Genomic DNA, 25,837 nt, shown 5'->3' with positions numbered 1-25,837 from the left:
ATGTTATCATTGTTGTTGTTTCACGGATACTTTTTCATTTACCTGACGAATGGGTCAAAATATACTACAAAATGTCGTGTCCTTTAAAACAAAAGAATTTGACATCCATTACTTCTCAACTTTATGTATATCACTTCTACATGCCACTCATAGGTCCTTCAGTGTAGTCTATCGCAGTTAGGCTCAAACGTTTTCAAAATATGATCAATGAACAGTGATGAAACCACGTCCGTTTACTGCAATGCGTCTCCTTTTTTGGAATACCGGGCAAGTTTTTAAACGTGTAACATGTTCTCTTCGACATCACACCACATCAAGCTACGTAAGTACGGGGTCGCCTTGAAATCAACTATCACCCTTGTGTGTAAATATATGAAAAGAATGCCCACTGACATATCTAAGGAAATCTCAACCCAGAGCCTATCTGGGAAATGACTGGTCGTCGTGTGCAACAAAGGGATCTTTGTACACCTGTAGAGCCACTATTGAAGACGCAGTAGAAGCTGTGGAGAAATGTACTCTTGCAGACAGACGTGTGGCTATTGCTGAAGTTGAACGAGAAACAGGTCAAAGCCGTGTATCCAGTCCAACTATTATCCATGATTGTTTGGGCATGAACAAAGTATCTGCGCGATGGGTCCTAATGTTTCTCAGTGCTGATTTGAAGAAGAAGAGACGTGATATTTCAAATGAAAATTTTGAACTGACAGAGTACGATTTTGAAAATTTTAGAAGTAGATTAGTAACAGGGGATGAAACATGGATTTATCATTACGATCCGGAGACAAAACGTCAATCACTACAGTGGCACCATCCCTCTTCTCCGCCATCCAAGAAGTCCAAGTCTTCAAGGTCGAGCTCAAATGCTCAAATCTGCTACAAACGAGTGTTTGACAGGATTTCCAGTTCTATGAGCACCTGAAACACTGATATGAGAAGTGCATTGCAATCAAGAGTGATTATGTGGAAAACAGATTAAAATCTGACCAAATCGTTTGTTAAACTGTTTGAGAGGCATTCTAGAAGTTGCTGAGATAAAGATGACAAGAATTTTTTATGGATGATCAACTTCTTTATTGCAATAAAGAAGTTGATCATCCATAAAAAATTCTTGTCATCTAAATCGTTTGTTGTCTGTGTTAGGCTTAGAACCTTTTGACCAGCTCTCGTACTCGTACGTATCTACCTTGAATGGTGCAAGACAGGGTAAATGACATCTTGAATGTTCACATGCTACAATCAATTCGAACATTAAACATTCGTAGCCAATGTGTTAAGAATAGGCATAAGAAGTTCGTAGGGCTAAGAACGTTTCGAGAATATAGTCATGCTTCTACAGATATGTATTTGTATGAAAATGAGTGTATTTCCTTTTGAATGAGAATTGTCATCATAAAATCAACATGGATTCCAATCATTTTGTCGTTCTTATAAGTCGAAGGATCATACAGGTCAGAAAAACGTGTGTTTATCCATCGTGGACTCCTATCATTGCTCAAACATGATATACTGATTCATGCTACATCTTAAGTGTACTTCAATCATTGTCCTTGATAACACTGACACTGACAGCTTCAATGTCCTTAACTGAAACCACGCATCTGGACGAAAACATCAGAAAGATTGACTGGTGCATGCGAAACGCAGTACACACCTATACGGTATGTTGCATATACGAACAAAGAGCTTACTAATGCATTATAATGAAATCTCATTATATCCCCTCTACATTTATAGAAAATCAGTCTTCTCTCAAAATATTCCCTACATTTCCCTATTTCTCGAATATATATCCCCGTATATGTTGCACGGCAATACGTGATTATATTTTACAGGAAGTTCTTCCTTGCCAGTTGCCATCACCCGAGCAATACAGAGACGGATACCATGTTATTGAATGTATATCAATACAGTTTCAAATGTAAAAATCGCTTCGTATTCAAAAGAGCAGTAACCGTTTGTGGAGACACATTTTACCGTAGTTTTGAGGCAGACGTCAAACTGATAATAATGGAAGATATATGCCATCTTGTGACTTGCATCGCAGCTGTGTTGTCGATGTATTGTTATATGTGACTTGCCTCGCAACTGTGCTGTCGATGTATTGTTATATGTGTGTTGCATCGCAACTGTGCTGTCGATGTATTGTTATATGTGTGTTGCCTACAGCCGCGCTCACCAATATTCCACACACTCATGACGGTGGTCTGAACAAAATGGCAGTGTTCGCGGTATGTTTTGTAAGAGTTTCTCCAGAAATAAAATTATAAATATGTAGTCCAGATCTTTTTCGCGTGTATTTTCATTACACCCCTGAATCATTTCAAAATAGCTTGTTTTTTTTTCATTTGTTGCTGTTTTAATGAACTTTGTAAAATTATGTAGAACAGAATCTACGCAAAAGCACGCATAATTGTTGCGTGTATTTATTATTTTCTGGCGTGAAAAACGCAGACAATGAAAACGGAACCTGGACTCGACAATCCAGGGATTGACACTATAAACATCAATCACTCCATCAGTGTATACGAACACATCAACCACACCAGATCCCGTTAGTCGCCATTTGCAAAAATCATAGGTTGCTGAAAGAAAGTGTGTAAAATAAGTTCATTGGCGTCGAAAGATATCTATTTCAGGAATCTACTGTCTATCTGCAACAAAGCGTCTGAAGGTTATAGAAGGCAAGTGGGTGTTTCTGACATCGGGACACAGGTGCCCTGTAATATTTCCCACACCTAGCAGCGGCCCCGGCCTCCTGGTATGTCTTGGTGGACGCACAGTGTTATAGTGGGTTGTGACCCTCACACAAACTAGATCCAGTTGTCGCTATTTAAACGATTCAAAACGCACGCCATTCATTTGGTATTGCTGAAATCATTTTGATTGGGGAAATATCTATAATATTCAACGCTTCAAAGAGGCTAATGAAATACTGGCGTAAATTTCGTATGTTGCCAGACCATATGTGAAGAAATGGCATTACATGTTGCAATGTTAGGATAAATGCGGAAAGGATAGTTGGGTATAGAGTTACTGGGGAGGAAGTTTATCGTTGAACTTTCGGGACCACCCAACCCAGCTGAATAATATATGATTTCACGTAGAAACCTTCACCACATTAAGCCGAATGTACAGTGCGTGTGTCTATCTATCTATCTATCTATCTATCTATCTATCTATCTATCTATCTATCTATCTATCTATCTATCTATCTATCTACCTATCTATCTATCTATCTGTCTGTCTGTCTGTCTGTCTATCTATCTATGAGTGTGTATGTGTGTATGTATGTGTGTGTATATATATATGTGTGTGTGTGCGTATGTATGTGTGTATACATTTGCATACACATACACACACAGACATATAGACACACATACATACATACATACATACATACATACATACATACATACATACATACATACATACATACATACATACATACATACATACATACATACATACATACATACATACATACATACAAGGGTTGGTTGAAATCATTTTGACACATTAAAGTGAGCCATTTGGTAGACGAGTGAAATCTAATTATGTCAGAAGTAACTTTATTGAACACGCCGTTTAAAATCGTTAATTCGTTGTTTGCTGTTTCCACATCAAAGTAACGTAAAATTGAAGTTCACTTTCAATTTCGTATTTCGTGTTAATAAAGCGACGTGCTAACCCCCTCAGTTACACAATGTATCGATAAGCACTGCCACAAAGCAGATGTCAACAAGTGCGATGTAAAACTGCTGAAAATAACCTGATATCCATTTCTGCTCTTGGTTAATTGTTGAAGGCTCATTTCACTTTCAATGAATACAACTTGCTACACACTGGCCAGTAATTCTGTAGGTAATTCATTTCTTAGATCGGTCACCACTCTACTCATTATGTATGCCTCTATTCTCTATTGAGACCAATTCTGTCTTGAATCTTCACGAGCACTGAGACTCTCCAACAATCGTCGTGTCGCTCTCTGTGATTCTGTAAAAGCAAACGTAGCTATTTCACAATAAGCAGTAACCATTGTTACCTATATCAGCCTGCGTAATAACCAACGTGTGGTTACTTAGGGTATGACATAATTAACGTATCTTCTTTTTAAACTATATAATAACCAAAGTGTGGTTATATAAGACTATGTGTTAACCAAGTGTAGCTACTGTAGAGTAAGTGATAAACAAGTCTAGCCACTGTAGTCTATGTGCTAACCAAGTGTAGCTACTGTAGACTATATGATAACCAAGTGTAGCTGCTGTAGACTATGTGATAACCGAGTACAGCTTCTGTCGACTATGTGATAACCAAGTGTACTTACTGTAGAGTAAGTGATAACCAAATGTAGCTACTGTAGACTATGTGATAACCAAGTGTAGCTATTGTAGACTATGTGATAACCATGTGTAGCTACTGTAGACTATGTGATAACCAAATGTAGCTACTGTTGACTATGTGGTGACCAGGTGTAGCTACTGTAGACTATGTGATAACCAAATGTAGCTACTGTTGACTATGTGGTGACCAGGTGTAGCTACTGTAGACTATGTGATAACCATGTGTAGCTACTGTACACTATCTGATAACCAAGTGTAGCTACTGTAGACTATGTAATAACCAAATGTAGCTACTGTCGACTATGTGATAACCACGTGTAGCTACTGTAGACTATGTAATAGCCAAGTATAGCTACTGTACACTATGTGATAACCAACTCACACCTGCCCACATTTGTCTGACTCGCATTGTATCTGTGCCACAAGCTCACGCCTGTCCACCTTTGTCTGAATGACATTCTGTTAATGCCTTACCTGGTAATATTATTCAATACTATATTTGACTCTGCATATTTCCCTGAAGCATGGTCAGTGGGAATTATTGTTCCCTTACACAAAAAGGGCGATATTCACACTCCTAATAACTTCCGAGGAATTACAATTTTGAGCATTTTTAGTAAAATCCATGTATCTATTTTGATGACCAAGTGTAGTTACTGTAGACTAAGTGATAACCAGGTGTAGCTACTGGAGACTATTTACATAAGTGCATCATCTTTTTCAGCTGCCGCAACCTCGCGTATCCCGTGAACGATCTCCCGACAGCGACAGTCATCGTGCCGTTCTATGACGAGTGGCCGTCACTGCTGCTAAGGACAGTCTACAGCGTCATCAACAGAACGCCGGCGTCCCTCCTCAAAGAAGTCATTCTCGTTGATGATGCTAGCACCATGGGTATTTCAAGTACTCATCAACACCCGCAGCCTCCATCAGCTCAATCAGACGTATTGGATATAGAGTAACAATGCACAAAGATACATCGTTGATACAAATGATTAATGCATTTGACCAAACATACCCATAGCAAGATATCCATTTACATACCGAAATTCTAAGATAACGTGGGGTTATGAAAGGTTCGTACAACCAATCAAAATAGCAGGTACGACTAAAATGAAAGTGCATCACTAAGCATTGAGGAACCGTATGGGGTCATCGGTAATTTTTACTTCAAAATTGGATATAATTACGACTCCCTCTGGCAATGAAAATTGTTTCCTGTATGTTCTACATTCCTTAATTTCTCATATTATCATACGGGCAAACAGCGTGTAGAGACAGATACCATGGTCACTTCCTAGACAGGTCAACGGCCAATGACAACATGTATTACACTATGTGTAATGTTTTACAGTACATTCATATTTTAGGAAGTAAACGTAGACTTGTAAGTCGAATATACATGTATACATGCATATTTTAACACACAAACACACACACATTTTCATCTCTATATGTTGTACTGCACCATTACATCAGTAGCAGATTTTCTGTATCTTTCAGAATAATTCACACCGAAAATTTGCTATCAGTAGCAGAAAACCAAACTGTTGTAAATACTTCGTTCATCCTTGCATACATTGTACCGGAATATCTCTGTATCTGCTATCTCTTTGTTTAACCACACAAACATACACATCTTTCGCTTTAACATCAACATCAATTCTTTCTGGAACCTATGTTAAGCAGTATATGTAGGCGTCAATATTTCTGTAGCATGTAGTTATTTGTATCCTGTCAAAAGGTTCAAAATGGCAGAGTCCCCATATTTTATAGGCATAAATTAAGACTGGCAGTATTTCGACATGGAGTATATGAAAGAAAATATTTTTTCTGTAGAACCTTATCGTTGTTAAGAGCATATCAAATACTCTCCACAGCCCTTTTCCATTTAAGAGCTCACTGGCCAACATCATATGTCCATCATAAAGAATGAGTTGAATACACTCCAAGACATCTACTTACAGTTGGCGAATCAGAGCTCTTAAAGCAAATGATTCTCTTGCATCTGGGCACTTGTGTTACCAATAACATTGACGGCCATAACATAAAATACTCTGGTAATCACATCTATGTCAGCTAATACCGGGGTCTCAATATATAATATTCACAATCAACGATCACGATTTCAGAGAGTTTAAAGTCGCAGCTCGACAGCTATATATCTGAACACTTTCCGAAGAATCTGGTGAAAATACTGCGTATGCCGGAGCGAAGAGGATTGATCCAGAGTCGCCTGGCAGGGTGGAGAGCTGCCTCTGGCGATGTCCTGGTGTTCCTCGACAGTCACATGGAGATGAACGTGCAATGGTTTGTGTATCCATCACTCTCATCTTCTCGTGTACACGATCAACTATCTCCCTCTTGAGCTGTGAAACATGCGGCTGTCAAAAATGATTTAAAACCCACTCCTAATAACTTCCGAGGAATTACAATTTTGAGCATTTTTAGTAAAATCTATGTATCTATTTTGAACAGACGTCTTACATTTTGGACTAATGCCTATGACAAACTTGTGGAATCACAGGCCGGATTTCGTCAGGGATATTCTACCATTGACAATATTTATATTTTACAATCAGTCATTCAACGGTATTTAGCAAAGAAAATGGGAAAACTTTATGCCTCATTTGTAGGTTTTCCAAAAGCCTTTGATTTAGTGAATAGGTCGAAATTATGGATGGTTTTAAAAGAGAGGGGTTTCTCCAAAAATGTTAAACGGTGAGCAAGCTATATATAATCGAGTACGTTCATATTTAAGTCTAATAATATGTATTCGGATATGTTTGACTGTGATCTGGCTATACGACAGGGTTGCGTCCTTAGTCCTTATTTATTCTCAATGTTTATTAATTAATTAGCACAGGAAATTGAATCCACGTGCAAACCTGGTATCCAGCTTCATCCAGAGATGATTCAACTGTTCATGTTACTGTTTGCCGATGATGTCATTTTGATATCTGACACAATCTTTGGTTTGCAGAAATGAATTGACACTCTGGAATCATATTGTAATAATTATCAGTTAAAAGTTAATTTGGATAAAACTAATGTGGTTGTTTTCAAGAATGGTGGTATTCTCTCGAGAAGGGAAAAACGGTATTATAGAGCAGAACATCTCGAATGCGTGCCATTCTACAAATATTTGGGTATTACATTTACTAAAACACTGTCGTGGGATGAACATACCAAAAGTGCAGCTAACCAGGCTGAAAAGTTCTGTTAGGCACATAAAGGTCATTACATAGATTTAAACCAATTCCGTATGAATTATTTTTAGGGTATTTGACATGAACATCATGCCTATTCTTCTTTATGGGTCTGAGGTATGGGGGTTAGATAGTGTACGTAATACAGAAACCATTCATATGTTTGCATGTAAACGCTTCCTTGGAGTAAAGGCATCGACGCCAACTTACACAGTGCTGGGTGAATATGGCAGATATCCCTTTGTATATTTTTGCATTTAAACGCTCCATAAAATTCTGGATGCCTAATGCACTACACCCCAAAAGGTGTTATAACATGAGTTTACAGACAGCTAATAATGGTAAAAGTATTTGGGTTTTCAAATTGAAGTACTTATTGTTTCGACTTGGATTTGGCTATATATGGGAGTCACAAACAATAATTAGTAAAGAATCCTTCATTACGGAGGTTATGGTAAGATTAAAATGTTCGTTTGAATAGGACTGGCACTACTCTCTATTCAAGAGACCTAAACAAGAAATTATACTCTTTTAAAGGTACATTTGGAACAGAGTTATGTCTCAAACGATTAACAATTGCAAAATTCCGCGTGGCCATGGCAGAATTCCGCTGCACTTCCCATGGACTTAAAATAGAAACAGGTAAATATGCGAATACTCCTACAGATGAAAGGATGTGCACTGTCTGTAATGTAGGATGCATCGAAGATGAGTACCATTGATGTTTTGTGTGTGGTATGAAATATTGGGTGAGAGATATTTACATACTAAATTTATATCGTATCCAACGTGTGATACATGTAACATGCTTTTGGGATCAGAATAACCTGCTGATTAACTATTAACCCCCTCTCTATATTCATTATGGGTATGTATAAATGGGTGTATATGTATATATGTATGTGTATGTGTATATGTATAATGTTCATATATATGTATGTGTATATGTAATGCCGTATACAATATACAATGTATGCTGACTTACCACATGTATATGTGAACATGGGGCGGGGGCCTACATTCTTCTTGAATAAAGATGTAATGCATTGTACCTGTGCCACAAGCTCAAACCTGTTCCGTCTTTGCCTGCCTCGCATTGTATCTGGGCCACAAGCGAATACCTGTTCCACCTTTGTCTGCCTCGCATTGTATCTGTGCCATTAGCGAATACCTGTTCCACCTTTGCCTGCCTCGCATTGTATCTGGGCCACAAGCGAATACCTGTTCCACCTTTGTCTGCCTCGCATTGTATCTGGGCCACAAGCGAATACCTGTTCCACCTTTGTCTGCCTCGCATTGTATCTGTGCCATTAGCGAATACCTGTTCCACCTTTGTCTGAAGAGCCACACACTTGTTCCACCTTTGTCTGAAGAGCCACACACTTGTTCCACCTTTGTCTGAAGAGCCACACACTTGTTCCACCTTTGTCTGAATAGCCACACACTTGTTCCACCTTCGTCTGAATAACTATATATCCGATTACCATTTGTATGACCAGTCACCTGCCTGCTTAGATTTTGTCTTACCTTCCACGTGTTGCTTGTATTTTTGTCTTACTCATGCCAGTCCTGTTTCCCCTGTGTCTGACTAGTCGAAACATACATGTCTAACTGTTTGCTTACCTGTCCCTTCTACACACCTGTTCCACCTTTATCAATATGACCAAATACTAGTTCAACTATTATCAATATATCCACACATCTGTTCCACATTTATCAAAACGCCCCACACAGCTGCTCCACCTGTTTGTTTCCTTAGTCACGTACATTTTCCATATTTAGGCTGGAGCCGCTGCTTATGGAGATTCGGAAGAATGTCAGTACTGTGGCGATGGCGGTCCTTGATTATATCGATTCGACCACCCTTAAATACAACATCAAGCCAGACTACGTCATCAAATATGGATTTAACTGGAAGCTTACATTCTTCGAATACTATTTCCGAAATGAAGAAATTGGACCACAGTTCCATTCTCCGAGGAGGTATGTTTGTTATGTACCCGTTTCACAGAAAATAGTATGATAACAACTAGGGAAAGGCGAAAATAGTGTAAGACTTCAAATAGAGAACCACCGGTACCGTGAGTAAAAACATCAAATGAAATCTTGGCCAACTCCCACTGTATCACAAGCAGGTTACACTCTCCAAACAATGCTGATACCTTGTATTTATCAAAGAGAAACTTAAACAAGGATAAGAGAAACAGCTCTTTAATACAATTATCATAATACCACTGCTATCAAGCGTCACTTGATTGGTGTTAGACCACACATCCACACATTGTGTTACAGAGGTTGTTCGTCCTTGTCCGCGTTTCCAATCCTGATCTAGCCTTTCAAGTATCATGAAAGTCTGTACCTGTCTGTCAAAATTGATAGCTTAGAGAAATTATAATCCATTATCAACTGTAGATAAAATAAAACATTAAAAATTGAAAGTAAAGGAAATCATTTGTCTGAAATTTTATCAAAATTATTATTCTTTTTGGATATGAATCTTTCAACCGGGTAAATATCTTTCAAAACTGTGATGAAATTATTAACCCTTGGATATTTTTTTTCTTCAAAGTACAAGCATAAATATATCATATATCTTTTACCAACAGTACAAGCATAAATATGTCATATATCTTTTAACAACAGTACAAGCATAAATATGTCTTTTAACAGAAACCATTAGGTGATTTAGCAATGGCATATTACCTTTAATGCCAAATCAGACCAAAGTTTTTGCTTTCTTATTTAATTATCAGTATGTTTTGGATCATTATCCATATTTCAAGTTCCTTCGGGAAACTAACATTACATTCCTAGTATACATGACATAAAGTTTCACTATCATCATTGCAAAAGCAACATACTACACTGTCAACAAGTTTCATTTTCAAAAGCTATTTTAATGATAATTCACTATTAAATTTATATTAGAAATTTAAAAGTTTTGCATCTTTCAGATTCGTTCCGCACACACTAAGACAAATTGCTATTCAAAATCTATATAGCAATATACGTTTTCACATTTTAGGCAAATATGATGTTTAATATTGCCAGATGAGAGTTGATTGTAAAATATTTTGGATGGTTCTGAAAGTTTTCATGCTGCTATAGATACCATAGATATTTTATACACGATAACAGCGTTAAGGATCGATATACATACGACTGAAGCAATCTGTATTGGCTCAAATGCAGGTACCAGAGATATAATTTGCCAGGATCTGAATATAAGCTGACAAAGAAATTAATTTGAAGTTTTGGTTATTAAATTCACGCCCAACATTTTCCTGTTGACACAGGGGCGCTACTATGGTTGGGGCTGCGTTTGCCGTTGACAAGCAGTACTTTGCAGACATCGGAGCCTATGATGAGGATATGAAGATCTGGGGTGGGGAGAACATGGAGCTATCGTGGAGAGTACGATTATTAAATAAAACATTAAATGCATAAAATATTGTAAATGCCGAATGCTTCAGTTTACCGCTATAATACTTCACGACGACATGAATCACCGCCTTGTCAGGTTTCCATACTGTGTGCGATTGTCTAAAGATTAACACAACACAGACCAACCCACACAGAACAGCGTCAGACCTCCTACTGGATATTGGAGTACCAATTGTGCGGAGGTGAGATTGGTGCTGGTGTGGGGTGTGGTGATTGTATAGACTGTCAGCAGGGCACCTGGTCGTGTCAGCAGACTCTGAGTGGTGAGGGGGACAACGAGGCTGTCATCAGGGCACCTAGTCGTGTCAGCCGACTCTGAGTGGTGTAGGGGGACAATGAGGTTGTCATCAGAGCACCTAGTCGTGTCAGCCGACTCTGAGTGGTGTTGGGGGACAACGAGGCTGTCATCAGGGCAGCTAGTCGTGTCAGCAGATTCTGGGTGGTGTAGGGGGGCAATGAGGCTGTCATCAGGACAGCTAGTCGTGTCAGCAGATTCTGGGTGGTGTAGGGGGGCAATGAGGCTGTCATCAGGACACCTAGTCGTGACAGCAGATTCTGAGTGGTGTAGGGACAATGAGGTTGTCATCAGGGCACCGTGACAGTTTGGCCAAAAGGCTGCTGGCCAAAAGCTGTCATTTCATTCATTTCAGTGACACAGGGTAGACACTGTGTTCTAACTCTAAGCAGTCCAAGTGGTTCCATCTTGCAAACAGATGCTATCATTTTGCTTCTCAGTTCTTGCTATGACTGTGTCAGCGGCTTTGGAATACAAGAAACGCAACACCGTCGCTAGCAGGTTCTTGGCTTGCAAGACCGGAACGTTTTGTAGTGTGTCTTTATCACCACATCTCACTACTGTACATCACAGACGAATAATATGATACAAACTGCTAAGGGTGTGTTACTCAGTATTTCTGAAAGTGTGTTATTCCGTGTTACTGAAAGTGTGTTATTTAGTGTAGATGAAAGTGTGTTATTCCAAGTTTGCTGAAGGTTTGTTATTCATTGATGCTGAAAGTGATTTATTCAGTGTAGATGAATGTTTCTTATTCAGCGTTTCTGAAAGTGATTTATTTAGTGTAGATGAAAGTGATTTATTCAGTGTAGATGAAAGTTTCTTATTCAGTGTTTCTGAAAGTGATTTAGTTAGTGTCTCTGAAAGGGTGTTATTCAGTGTCGATGAAAGTGTCTTATTTAGTGTTGCTGAAGGTGTTTTGTTCATTGTTGTTGAAAGTGATTTATTCAGTGTAGATGGGAGTGTTTTATTCAGGGTAGATGAAACTTTCTTATTCAGTGTTATTTAGTTTGTTATTTAGTGTTCCTGAAAGTGTGTTATTCAGTGTTGCAGAAAGTTTGTTATTCAGTGTCAATGAAAGTGTACATGTTACAGAGTATTTCTGAGAGTATGTGATTCAGTATTGGGTGGAAGTGTTATATTCGGTGTTGCTGAAAGTGTGTTACCAGAGTATTTCTGAAAGTATGTTTTTCAGTATTGGGTGAAAGTGTTATATTCGGTGTTGCTGCAAGTTCGTTATGCAGTGCTGTTAAAAGTGTTTTACTCAATGTTGACAGTGTGCTAGTCAGTGTTGCTGAAAGTTGTTAGACACACGGGATTGTGGAGGCGGGAAGGCTGAAATGGGAGGTGGGGAGTGAGGTAGTATTTAAATGTCTGGACAGAAATAGTTAGAGATATTAGTAAATGTTGAAATTATTAATAATGATATATTTATTCATTGGCATACTGATAAAATATCAGTGATAAAACCGAAATATCCCTAACGTATTGTGTCCAACATAGTTTCCAGGTGTACAGAATGCATTTGAAGGCCAAGTGTACCCTCATCTTACAGGTGTGGCTGTGTGGGGGTCAGCTGGTCCATGTCCCTTGTTCTCACATGGGGCACATCGCCCGGACACAGCCGTACTCCTTTCCAGGGGGTAGGCAGCAGGTAGAGGTGTTCAACTACAAGCGAGCAGTCGATGTGTGGTTGGGTTCCCTCAAGAGATATGTGTACCAGAACTATCCAGAAATGGAGGTAGGTCAGTCTTCATTTATTTCCTGCAATGTAGATGGAATATGTCCAAACCACACTTTCCTGCATGGTATATAACTAACATTTGCACATAAAAATTTGATCAGTTTAAATCTAGACACTTTTTGTTTGTTATTGTTTTACCCTGCCGCAGCCAAGGTGCAGTAGATTCCATAAGTCGCCTTTTGAAGGGAGTTTACCACATTGGTCTAGGAAATATATACAAGCCTCAGTGAATCAACATTGCAACCGACAGTAATACATATGTGTATTTATGATAGTCCTACATTGCATATGTGATACATTGCATACGTTGACAATCATATATGACGTGTTTTCATGGCAACCATACATGGCTTATGTGTTTTTATGACAGTCATACATAACATATTCATGTTGATCAGAGTCATACATACCATAGTGGCGGTAGGGTAGCCCTGTGGTTAAAGCGTTCGCGCGTCAAGCCGAAGACACCAGTTCGATTCCCATCATGGGTACAACGTGTGAAGCCCATTTCTGGTATCCCTTACCGTGAAATTGCTGGAATATTGCTAAAAGCGGCATAAAATCAGTCTCACTCATACATACCATGTGTATGTTCACGACAGTCATAAATTTCATTTGTATAAGTGGTACATTGGTATGACACCTGATCAGTTTGTGTCGATTGTCTGGACAATCTGGACACTGTCGATCTATGCCATGTATGAGGGACTCTACCAACCATGACATCCCAGAGGTGTTGTAGGTGGGACATTACCGTTCATGACACCCCGAGGTATTGTATGATGGACACTACCATTCATGACATCCCAGAGGTGTTGTATGGGAGACACTACCATTCATGACACCCCAGAGATGTTGTATGAGGGACACTACCATTCATGACATCCCAGAGGTGTTGTATGAGGGACACTACCATTCATGACATCCCAGAGGTGTTGTATGAGGGACACTACCATTCATGACATCCCAGAGGTGTTGTATGAGGGACACTACCATTCATGACATCCCAGAGGTGTTGTATGGGAGACACTACCATTCATGACATCCCAGAGGTGTTGTATGGGAGACACTACCATTCATGACATCCCAGAGATGTTATATGAGGGACACTACCATTCATGACATCCCAGAGGTGTTGTATGGGGGACATTACCAACCATGACATCCTGGAGATATTGTATATATTGACTTAGTGTTTGAAAATGAAAATTGTTTTTGCTGTCAGTTCTGTATTGGTTATTTTACAGAACCTTCATGTCGGTGACATATCAAATCGACTACATTTGAAAGAAAAACTGAAATGTAAAGATTTCTCCTGGTACATAGACAATGTCTGGCCAGAGCTGCTGATGTATGACGTCGGCGTTGTTGCCTGGGGGTCGGTAAGTACCATGTTACCATGTGGCTGTTGCCAGGGATCTGTATGTACCATGTTACCATGTTGTTGTTGCCTTGGATCTGCTTTTTCCATGGTATCATGTAGCTGTTGTGTGGGATCTGTATGTATCATGTTACCGTGTAGCAGTTGCTGCCTGGGATCTGTATGTAACACGTTACCATGTAGTTGTTGTGTGGAATATGTATGTACCATGTTACCATGTAGTTGTTGTGTGGGATCTGTATGTAGCATGTTACCGTGTAGCTGTTGTGTGGGAGCTGTATGTACCATGTTACCATGTAGATGTTGCCTGGGATCTGTATGTACCATGTTACCATGTAGTTGTGTGGGATCTGTATGTACCATGTTACCATGTAGCTGTTGCCTGGGATCTGTATGCACCATGTTACCATGCAGCTGTTGTGTAGGATCTGTATGTACCATGTTACCATGTAGATGTTGTGTGGGGCCTGTATGTAATATGTTACCATGTAGTTGCTGTCTGGGATCTGTATGTAGCATTTTCCATGTACCTGTTGCGTGGCATCTGTATGTACCATGTTACCATGTGGTTGTTGCGTGGGGTCTGTATGTACCATGTTACCATGTGGTTGTTGCGTGGGGTCTGCATGTAGCATGTCACCATGTGGTTGTTACTTGGTGTCTGTATGCACCATATTACTACGTAGATGTTGCATTGAGTTTACCATGTGGTTATTGAGTGGGACCTGTATGTAGAATGTGGTTGATGATTGGGGTTCGTATGTACGATTTTACCATGTGGTTTGTAACATGTTACCACGTAGATGTTGTAGATTCGCATGCACCATGTTACAATGAGGTTGTGGCCTGGGGGTGTTACGTATCATGTTACATTCTGGTTGTTTCCAGGGTACTGTATTTACAATGTTACCTTCGGGCTATTGTTTCGAAGTCAGTTGTTGCGGTCAGTTGGTAATGTTATGTAACCTGTAATCTAAAGGCATCGATACCCTTATAGAAATCTCTCATTTCAAAATAATTAGCGTGTCAAGTACTAGCATTGAAACCACTGCATGTCCCTCTGACACACGAGTGATGGTCTGATGTCCTTTTCAGGCCCGAAATCAGCACACTAACACGTGCTTAGATAACGCTGGTTCGCTGTATCCTGGGGACCTGTATCTATATGGGTGCCACTATCTCCTCAACACACAGGTAATGTACGGAGAAACATATTGGATAGGACACAGGTCACGCACTGTGTATAAACCTGCGTAACGAAATACATATAGATTACTACATTCGGGCCCTTCAGATTCCATTTATGTTACTCGACCTAACCTTTTGTCTCGTTTGACACGTTAAGAAACGAACTGAATGATACGTGGTATCACAGACACGCGTGCAATAAATTCATGTTGTTATCTGTCTCAAGTTTCTAAATTACCTCTTTTTGATACAGGTAAATTACATGTAGGTATGAAGAGTGTTACGGAGTGATAATTTGCCGTAACAAGAGGTATAAGAAATCCCTAAAAAACAGCAAAATATAACACTGACAAGTCTAAAGTGTTCAATAAAATGTATTGACCAAAGAGCAAGAGTCACAATAGAGGTTTCTAGTACAATGCAGCAGAACTAAATCTAAAGCAAAGGGTCACAAATGTAATATCAACTAACCAGTCTTGGTTTTCAGTGAGAAATAGCTCAGCTAAATCTTTCACAGCAAACCGTCTTGAATGTAGGTCAAGCTTGACGAGAAGGCAGACAGATGTATGCTCCGAGTATAAATCCAGCCTTATATACACACACTCACTGATTCTTGGGCATTCCAGCGAAATAACGACTCTTCGCGATTGGGCTCGTGTTTACCAAAAAACGTATACTAAGGCACCACGTTAGAAGGCGTGCCGCTAAAATACTATTACTGTGATACGAAATCCCTTAATAGCTATCAATCGAAACTCTCAACATTGTGACTCAACAATAACCATCACTTAATCGGTAACAATACAAATTACCAAACTACACAACAAGAGTAATAGCGTGTGTCATATCAACGAATATCAGTCAGGACAAACCAGCCATACTGCAGATGGAACTTGGCCCAGGGAACGGCACAGAAACCGACCAAGAATATCAAATCATTTTAAAACCATACTATTGGCATGCTTACCTCACGGAGCAAAACCTCCGAGATCAATTCCGTCGGCTCAAAAACTCATGCTCAGTGAGCCAGTTCAACCCACGACTGGTGCCCGTCAGGAACCTTTGCATGAGCAAGAAGCTCCAGTGGCAGAGGCCCCCAAACTTCTGATGGACGTCCGTATCAACCTCTTTCCTCCTGCTGACGGACACCCTTCGACAAAGAGCCAATTGACCCCGAAATTACTGATATAAACTCTTCTCCTTCCTCAGTTGCAAACCTTTCTGCTCTTTTATTCAGTTCTACTAATGAGCACATTTGTGATTTATCTTTGCAATAACGCAGACCATTTATACAACTAAACGTTTCGTTTCCCAAAAATGAAACTGATTTATCAAATGAAGTTATTTCTTTGAGACTTTCTGCGGACTGTTCATTACGTGAAGTAAATTGTGAATTTCACACAGTTTCTAAGGACAAACCATGGAAAATGATGATTTTAAACTTCTATGGAATAGGCCAATTTAACTGCCTTAGAAGATTTCCGGCCAAGAAATCCTGATCTTGTCCTTTTGGATAAAGCCAATGAAGCCAACTTGTATCATTAAATTTTCTGTACCTTTTGACAGCAGTGTGGTTAGCAAGATTCAGGAAAAGCAAGATAAATATGCGGACCTCGCCTTTGAAATGTCTCACTTGGCTCCACATTGTTCTCGGTGCCCTTGGTTTGGTACTTCCTGAACTCTTCACTCAGATCAGGAGAGTGCCCGGGTTCTCCACCGGGAGCACAGCCCGTGTGACAATCTGGGTAATGCAGAAGGTTGCAGTGTTGGGGAGCCTTCACATCCTCCGGATTACTGGTGGGTTCGATTAGGCAGCGTTTCATGGGAGAAATCCCATTCGCAGTCTGGACAGCGTGTAGAGGGTGCGAGGGCCCTTAGCTAATGGTGAGCTTTACCGACCTGACTGTACCAGGTTCGCCCGAACTCTCTCTGCTGCATTTCTATTCTAATCTGTAAAACATAAAGGAACTGTATGTGCTATCATGAATAGCCTAGTTCCAGAATTGCCGTTAAAATGATCCACTAGACAGACATCCCCTTTGCATAGTAGAGAAACAGCATATGCTGGAATTAATTTGGGGAAGTTCACAGACCAAAAAGAATGACCAATTAGTCGGTCAAGCAAGACAAACCTAGCATCATAGTTCACTGCAGTTCCATGCGATAGTTTGTGTCCCGCCTTGTGTCGTCAGAACACGTCATGACTACCCCAGTGATTAGATAGTAGCTGAGCTGAAGAATGCATGTTGAAAAAAAACAAAACAAAATGGCCTCTTCAACATTAACGGCACCACCAAGTCTAGACATCACAGAAAGTGACCTTGACGCAAACAGAGCGGTTTGAACGATGATAACATGGGGAGATTGAAGGCACTACCACTGGTGATGCGGTCAGACAACGCATTCTTCAGGTGACCGAAAGGGAATGGGCAGCTGATATAAACCTAAAGTGTGCTTCTCATTGTACATTAGGTCATCTCTTGTTTTCCCAGAACAACCGCGTTTGAGGTTTTTGTTTTGGAGGGACAGGTTTTAGTAAGACTGCTTCCCATGTTTTACTTTTCATAACTTTATATGAACATCAACATTCAAATGATACATGAGTGTTTGAAATCAACTGAAAAATATTAAACTCACAAAGTAAAAGTTTTCCGAAGCGAGATTGGAACCGCAATTCTCTCATCTACTGGCAGACGCTTTAGCGCATGGCCACCGTGCCGACTATAGTGGTGGGGCTAAATTATCTACATATAGTTACTGTCATTAAATTGATTTTACGCGCTCTTCAGTCATTGTTACGTAGCTTCATTAAATGATCATCTGCATTGTAATTAACCATCATTGACGGTATATGTGTTAGAGAAAACACATCTCCTCGGTTTCGGTAGACAATGTAAAACCATCGGGGTCGGGAAATCCCTCGGGGCTGCATCCCTCGGGATTTCGATCTCCTTCATTGTCTACCAAAATCTCAGAGGCGTGTTTTCTCCTATACTTATTTATAACCACACTGGCATATTGGGCAGGTCTCCGACGATTATGGTAATGATTGGCACGTGGCAGTCATTCTGCTTATTACAAGTACTTAAAGGTACGTTACGTTTATATTTTCGATTGGCTAAGGTCTGTTTGACAACAGACATATGTGTAATAGTAATGTGTATGGCCTATTGCCAGGTTTTATGATGAAGTTGGTCTGCACATGTCATAAGTAACATGATTTCAATACTGTGTATGACTGATAATGTACATTCCAATATCGAAATGCTTAACGATGATTCAAGGGTAACCTCCTTATGTCAAAATCATAAGGATAGTGTAATTTACGTTGTTCTAATCTTTTATCCGTTTGCAGGAAAACATGATTGTTCAGTACAAAAAATGGTCGTTCATGAAAAAAAGGCTAAATTTATATTATTATGTAATGTAACCGCAAAATGCAAAACTTCACAAAAGTAAAAATGAAGTGATAAAACCGCATTGAATCTTGCTACTCGCGTACTCGCGAATCGTATAAACGTCGCACAAAGTCCAAATGCCCACCAAAATGCACGTGTTTACTGACCTTACTACCACCTGCATCATAGGAATAGGTATTTCTCAACATATGACGTCACAGCAACAATGGGGAGGCAGTTGGGGTGGCAGCTGCGTGGTACACAGTACTTGTTGAGAATTGTGCCCAAACTTGGGTTAGTTTGATGGCTGTGTGATACTACTTGTGAGAGAAACAACACGACTAATCATTTACAAACATACGTGACCAGAACGTCCCCCGTTCATTATTTACGTTCCTTTCCCAGGGTTTTTCAGTGACCACGAAGGGCCACCTGCGCACCTCTCTCACGTCTGTAGTCTTTGACGGACACAAGGCTGGACAGAAACCCAGCCTGCAGTCATACGGTGTAGGAATCCCGAGCACCTGGACACACAGACCGGTAATAACTGCATTACATGGCCACGGTGTCTTTTGCTACTGTTCAGTCTTACGGTAGATAGACTCCCCTGTAACGTGTGTATATCCCCACGTTTCTACAATAACAGGTGTACGACGGCTGCTCAGAAGGTTCTAAGCCTACATAACTTCTAGACTGGTGACACCAACTAATCTTAGGAGTGTTGTTGGACTGTGTTCTTCATCAGCATTTCTAGTTACTTTACTCAAATCAGGGATTATCTACACCTATATATGTATATAATCTCTCTGCTCAAATGGATCAACTAGTTCGAAAGCAACAGGTCCTTGAAGCATACTGGGGTATACTGTATACGAGTACAACGTGAGAGATGTTGAGGACTGGAGTTATTGATTTTACATGGCAATGCTTCGTTTCACACCTCTCGATCGGCAAAGTCTACAGTACATCAATGTGGCTTCAAAGAACTCCCTCATCCTCCATGTTCACCTGACCTGGCCTCAAGCGACTTTCACTTATTTCCAAAATTGAAGGAACATCTCCATGGGAACCGCTGTGCCGGTAATGACGAGCTACCCCAGTATGCTTCATGGACTTGTTGCTTTCGATCTTGTTGATCTGAGTAAAACAACTGGAAATGTTGACGAAGAACTCTCTCCAACAACACTCTTAAGATTAGTTGGTGTCACCAGTTTCGAACTTATTTAGGGTTACAACTTTTTGACCAGCCCCTGTATCCCCACATGTGCGTAATGGGTACATACCCATGTTCCTGCGTAACGGCTACATATCCTGCCATAATGTGCACATCCCCCTGTTCCTACTGTAACTCGTACATCCCCATGCTCCTATTGTAACGGGTATAGGTCCTGCCATAATTACGTAAATAGTTTATAATGCGTACATCCCCATGTACCTGCATTAACACATACATCCTCATGTTTCTGTCGCAATGCGTAAATCCAAAGCTTTCTACCATAACCAGTACATCCCCATATTCCTGTCCTAACCTGTACATCCCCATGTTCCAGTCGTAATGTGTACATCCCCATGTTCCTACCATAATGCGTTAATCCTCATGTCCCTATCGTAACGAATGCATCCCTTGTTGCAGAACTCATGGCTGATTCATGACCAGACAAAGCTCTGCCTGGATGCTGGGGAGCAGGGACTTGTTATGTCAGAGTGTCAGCGAGGCCGTGCGTCTCAGATGTGGACATTCAATCACTATGTGGAGCCAGGGTCCCAGACAAAGGAGCATGTATAGTTGGTGATGGTGATGAGAGAGAAATAGATGACCTCAAGTTTGTCATTTATCCAAACTTCAATGTAAAGTCAATGGACCAACAGATTAGCAACATATTTTGTTCTGAACGTCTGGATTATTTGTATGAAGTGCAATAGAGAAGAAAAAATCTGAAAATGATTTAAGTCTTTTTGACAAATAAAGAAAAAGCTGTAGAAACCTTATGTGATGACCCAAATGGACAATGCAGCAAGCACCAGGAACATCATGTGACATGACTGTACTTGTGCCCCACAGCACTTTCTCAGTGTGTATAGAACAGTGGGTATGTGCTATTCCAGTAACACTGATGAATCTGTGGAATATGGCAGCATAATACAGTAGTAGGCAACATTGCTGTAATGAATACACATTCACTTAAGCACCATCGACCGCTCTTGTAAACGTCTCGGGTGTAGGGACACTCCATGCTGCGTTTTGCTAATCGCCTTATATTGAAAACAAACTAAACCAATAAAATATCGAGGGCATCAATGTCACCGACATAGCTTTTGCTTGTTTAGTAACTTTTAATAAAACATCAGCATACGTGTAGAGGTGTTTTGATTTGTTTACATCCACATCTACAAACTAACACAGACAAATTTTGAAAACTGACACAAAAGCTGAGACCATAAGCCGCTGTTCGATGGACTGTGATACTACAGCAGAAAAGTTGATATGTGCATAGCTGTGTCAGAGTAGAGGTCACTGGTTTCTTGACAGAGCAGTATCAGAGCAGTGATGGCGTATGGTCCTGCGTACAAAGCTTAGGTCACGAATAAGTTAAAGTTAAGCACCATCGAACTCGGACAGTCCTTGGGTGGGTGACCGTGTCTGGCAGCTTGAGTCCTCAGAGTTTCTAGGACTTCAGTCCTGCCCCACAACAAAGCACATGCCACATGTGGTCTCACCTTACGCAAGTGAATTTGTTCCAGATTGTCGCTGCTCACCCAGCAGAAAATGGGTACCCGATGGAACAATGCATGTAACCACTAACTTTCTAGAGCTTAACAGGCAATAGGGGTAATCTGGGTAATAGTAATCAGATTGTTTGGGCGCTCCGAGCATGCATTGTGCATGGCGTAATGCGTATGATGGGCCCTCACCCCCTCTACACGCAGCCCAGACAGCGAATGGGATTTCTCCCAGGAAACACTAACTAGTCGAACCCACCAAGAACTTTTCGGAGAATATGAAGGCTCCCCAACACTGCAACGTTCTGCATTACCCAGATTGTCGGAAGGGCTGTGCTCCTGGTGGACTCCCGGGCACTCTCCTGATCTGTGTCAAGAGATCAGGAGGTACCAAACCAAGGGCACCGAGAACAATGGGAAGCCTGACGACAGTGTACTTGGGATGCAAGCGAGACATTTCAAAGGCGAGGTCCACATATTTATCATGCTTTTCCTGAATCTTGCCAATCACATTGCTGTCAAAAGGGACAGAAAATTATATGATATAAATAATTTCATTAGTTTTATCAAAAAGGACAACATCAGGTTTGTTGGCTGGAATTTGTCTCAGGCTGTATATTGGCCTATTCCAGAGAAGTTTAAAAGCATCATTTTCCAGGAAGCTCTGGACATGTTCAGGGTCGTATTGTGACAGCGCACAATTTATCTTTGTTTTCTTCATATTTGTATATTTTTTATGTATGTATGTATTTTGTATATGTTTGCCACTTATATCTTTCTGTGTGTTCACATTCATTTTTGAAGAGTTGCAATTTTGAAATGTCACTTTAATTAGCCTTCATGTCATGGTTCTAACTGATGTAACGCACCTGGCCAGGATAATTAACACAGCCCATATACCATTGAACATGTTACGCTTAAAACTCAAACTATTGTTTATTGCACCAGTAAATGTCTTAATGACACGCGGCATAGACATCCAGACCACAACTGTAATAAATCCAGTCTAATTAACCAAAATCTAATTAGCCCCAACTACTGTTGTCAGGGGTGACATCAGCAGGTGACATCAGCTGTAGGAAGTTGTAAAACAAACCGTAATTAAGTCGGTGTAATAATCCTGTCACGGTCACGTGACTACCCTTCCAAAAATTCATTTCGGCCTGTTCAATCAGTAACCAATAGTAAAAATATCCGATCTTGGTCAACCAATCAAAATGGTAATTAAAACACCGATTGTACCTTTTTGGCCAATCACGAAAGAATTCCAACATTGATCAGTGGTGTTTCGGCTATAAAAAGAGGTCAGTGATTTCTTGTCTACACACTTGACCTCACAATAAATGTTGAACTAGATGTGCTGTCATGGATTAGTTGTGCCTGTGATGCACTCATGTATGGACACATTGGATGTACTTTGCATCATCATTATGCTAATAGTGAACTAAAGTGAATATTTGGTTCAATAGCAAATATCATTTATATATGTTTTACATAACGACAGCTCAGGCACAATTGAGATATGTGTTAAAAGGATTTGTATGAATATGATTTCCCATTGTGATTAGTATTTGATGTTATGTTGAAAAAGGAAATCTTATAACTGTTACAGATTTAAGTTCGACCATTTGAGATGCTAATTCCCAATCAAAATGTATATATTAGATTATTGTTTAAATATATTTTATGCATATGTATTTATGTATAACACACTTGACCTCACAATAAATGTTGAAACATCTCCCTGACTGATCATTGACTTACGGAATTCTACATTCTATTTAAGGATATAAGTTGGTTACCCCACACGACCAGCTGACAGTACCATGGATGGATCTCGGTGTCAAAGTCACAGGCATTGCGGAGACCATTGTAAAAGGAGCCAGCCACGCCATCATGTCTTTTAAGATAGGCTGTTTGTGCCAAGGAAGGGCATCCACTGACAAGGTGTCGGACAGTCTCTGCAAAAGTCATTGCAAAGATGACATTTCATGTTCACATTTTGATTAAGAATCACATTCTGGCGACTGCGAGTGGGAAGTACCATTAGAAAAGGACTCGACAAGAACCTTTTGTTTCAAATTGGTATCTCCTTTGGGAAGGAGTTTGATGTTATCCATGTAGAGGAGATGAGTAAGAGGTGTTGGGGATCTGTGCTGAGGAGGTCCAGGATGGTAACCCTCCTCCCGATTGTGCAGAAATCTCAAAGGATTTAAAGACAGACAAAAATGCAAAGGACTAAAGGAGTCCCCAAGGAAATTTCCCCTTCTGATTGGAATAGATTTCGAAGTCTGCACCTGCCCTTGCGAGTACATCTCAAGTTGAGTCGACCAGCAACTCATTAAAGACTTGAGTAAATCAAGTAGTCGCTCAGGGAGGTCAATGCACTGAAGGGACTTCAGAATCCATTCGTGAGGGACAGAGTCGTATGCCTTTTTGTAGTCAATCCTGCACATGGAGAGGTTGCGGTGATACGTTTTAGCCTCTTCCAAAATAATTTTTTTGTACAAGAAGTTGATCCTTGCACCCCCAACATCCCTTTCTCGCCCCCTTCTGCTCTCTGTAAATTATGTCATTGGAAGAGTATTAAGATGACACGAGGTTTGTCAAACACACTGTGAATAATTTATATTGAGTACTCAAACACGTGATAGGGCGGAAGTTTTGGGGATCTGTCAAGTCTCCTTTTTTGGGAAGGAGTATTGTGCGACCCCTGCAGAACCATGGAGGAACATCACGTGTGTCCACAAAAGAATTAAAACGGTGAAGTAATGGTGTTTGGACACAGGGAATCAGTTTACAATACCGGTTTCGAATGCAATCAGACCCTGGAGCTGCATTAGATTTGGACTTTTTAGTAACAACTTTTCTGGCAATCTGGTGAGATGTAACAGACAAACGACCTAGTTACTTTCTCATGCATTGCATTGTACCAATCACTGACCCATGGTACCTCCAGGTTACAGCTGCCGGGTACAGACCACAACTGTTTCCAGAACCATTCATTGGCATCCATGGAGGGTCGTTCATCATGCTCACTATCACAACTCGTTTTAAGTTGCCTGTAGAATTGCTTTTCATTATTTCTAAAAACTTTATTTTGTTTGATAAATTTGTTTTTCTCTTTCCATTTCTTTCTTTCTTTCAATCCAAATTTTTATTTTTGCGTTAAGGGAATCGACAATTTGGAGGTCATTTTCTATTGTTGTCTTGTACTGTAATTTTAATTGTCTCCAAATTGCCTTTTGTTGTTTAGACATGGGATTCCCTGTTGATCGTAATTTCAGGCACGGGTCTATCCAGGAAATATGTTTTCTAGTTTCTGTTAATTTTGCTTGAAACCTTTTTATCCTTGGTTTATTATTATGTTTTACAGATTAGAATTGAAATGCAGCAGAGAGGGTTTGGGTGATCCGGGCACAGTCAGGTCGGTAAAGCTCATCATCAGCTCAGGGCCCTCACCCCCTCTACACGCAGCCCAGACAGCGAATGGGACTTCTCCCGGGAAACACTGCCTAGTCGAACCCACCAAGAACTTTTCGGAGAATATACAGGTTCCCCAACACTGCAGCCTTCTGCATTACCCAGATTGTCAGAAGGGTTGTGCTCCCGGTGGAGAACCCGGGCACTCTCCTGATCTGCGCCAAGAGATCAGGAGGTATCAAACCAAGGGCACCGAGAACAATGGGGAGCCTGACGGCAGTGTACTTGGGATGCAAGCGACCCTGCCTTTTCTATTATTATGTTTTACAGGTTAGGATAGAATGCAGCAAAGAGGGTTCGGGTGATCCTGGCACAGTCAGGCTGGTATAGCTCATCATCAGCTCAGGGCCCTTGCCCCTCTACACGCAGCCCAGGTAGCGAATTATCATTATTTCATAATAATTGACAATCCTCTGTAAGTATAGTCTCATTCAAATACAGTCCTTGTCATTCTGTTACAATTGGTGTGTAGCAGATTATGGGTTCATCTATAGTTTGTAATAGCCATCTGTATGTACTATGGCCTTTAGATAATTGTAAGCACCAAATTATCATAAAGATAATACTTCGTACATTTTCGTTAAGACAATGCTTTCCTACATTTTGTAAAATTTATATGGCAGAAAAC

At 40.3% G+C, this 25,837-nt stretch overlaps 1 pseudogene; it reads left to right on the top strand.

Moving 5' to 3' along the window:
- Positions 1–21,358, top strand: part of LOC137277297 (polypeptide N-acetylgalactosaminyltransferase 13-like) — a 28,409-nt pseudogene extending 7,051 nt beyond the window's left edge.
- Positions 21,359–25,837: the final 4,479 nt, after the last annotated feature.

The sequence above is a fragment of the Haliotis asinina genome, chromosome 3 (genome assembly GCF_037392515.1).
Source record: "Haliotis asinina isolate JCU_RB_2024 chromosome 3, JCU_Hal_asi_v2, whole genome shotgun sequence".
Taxonomy (NCBI): domain Eukaryota; kingdom Metazoa; phylum Mollusca; class Gastropoda; order Lepetellida; family Haliotidae; genus Haliotis; species Haliotis asinina.
The sequence above is the reverse complement of the archived record's forward strand: the minus strand, read 5'-3'. Positions and strand labels throughout refer to the sequence as shown.